Source organism: Cynara cardunculus (genome assembly GCF_001531365.2).
Source record: "Cynara cardunculus var. scolymus isolate 2C chromosome LG 2, CcrdV1, whole genome shotgun sequence".
NCBI lineage: Eukaryota > Viridiplantae > Streptophyta > Magnoliopsida > Asterales > Asteraceae > Cynara > Cynara cardunculus.
The window spans coordinates 46,899,392-46,900,763 of NC_037529.1; positions in this window are offsets into that span (position 1 = coordinate 46,899,392).

A 1,372-nucleotide genomic window follows, 5' to 3' on the forward strand; every position below is an offset into this window, starting at 1 on the left:
GAGATTTCATGAATTGGCAAACCTGGTGCCGCATCTTGTGACACCAGAGGAAGTTCGAATAGAAAGGTATATTTGGGGATTATCGGCAGAAACTAGGGGAAACATAACCTCGGCCAACCCAAAGACTCTTCAGGAGGCGATAGAAATTGCCACAAAGCTCACGAATAATGCCATGAGATCCGGAGGGTTTGCCAAAAGAAAACGAAAGGTGAAGGAGCATGGGGATCGAAGAATTGGAGGGAGATTCGACAGAAGCAGAAGAGTAACAAGGAATTTTGGAGCTCAAATACAGGTGATGGGACAGGACGATGCAGTTAGATGCAATAAGTGTAAATTTCCGCATCGAGGCAATTGCATCATCTGCCAAAGGTGTCGTCTAGGGGCCACATGGCAAAGGACTGCCGGAAGCGTCTATGTTTCGATTGTGGAAGTCCAAACCATATAAGGAATGTTTGCCCAAAAAGGAAAGCAAGGGCAAATGCAAACCAGATCCGGCAGGACAGTTCAGGCAACCCAGGAAGTCAGGCTCGAGGCAGAGCATTTGAATTGGGAGCCAGGGAAGCGAGAGAGGATCCCAACATAGTTTCAGGTATGTTTCCTCTGAATAATGAATTTGCATCGGTTTTATTTGACTTTGGGGCGGACAGAAGTTTTGTGTCACTAAACTTTAAACAGAGAATTAACTTAAAGCCCCGGAAACTGAAAGAGGCCTTTGTAATCGAGTTTGCCAATGGTCAAGAACTCAAAGCTAGAAATGTAATTTTGAATTGCACTCTGAACTTAGCCAAAAAGGACTTTAGCATAGACCTTATACCGATCGAACTAGGAAGTTTCGACGTAATTGTAGGTATGGACTGGCTATCCAAAAACCAAGCYGAGATTGTTTGTTCAGAAAAGCTTATCCGAGTTCCTCAAGAGGGAATGGAACCAATTGTGATCCAGGGAGATAGGTTAGATCGAATGGTTAAGCTGGTATCCTGCATGAAGATGTAGAAGTATTTGAAGAAGAAGTACACGGCATACCTGGCCCATGTGATTGATGGAAAGATCAAGGAGAAAAGCATTGAGGAATTACCTGTAGTTCAAGAGTTTTCTGATGTTTTCCCCAAAGATTTACCAGGTCTGCCCCCACAAAGACAAGTCAAGTTCGGTATCGACTTAATTTCTGGAGCTGCCCCAGTGGCACGGGCACCCTACCGCTTGGCACCCTCGGAAATGCAAGAGATGTCGACCCAACTCCAGGAGCTGCTAGATAAAGGATTCATCAGACCAAGTTACTCACCCTGGGGTGCACCGGTATTATTCGTCAAAAAGAAAGATGGGTCAATGCGAATGTGCATTGATTATAGGGAGCTCAATAAGTTGACCGTCA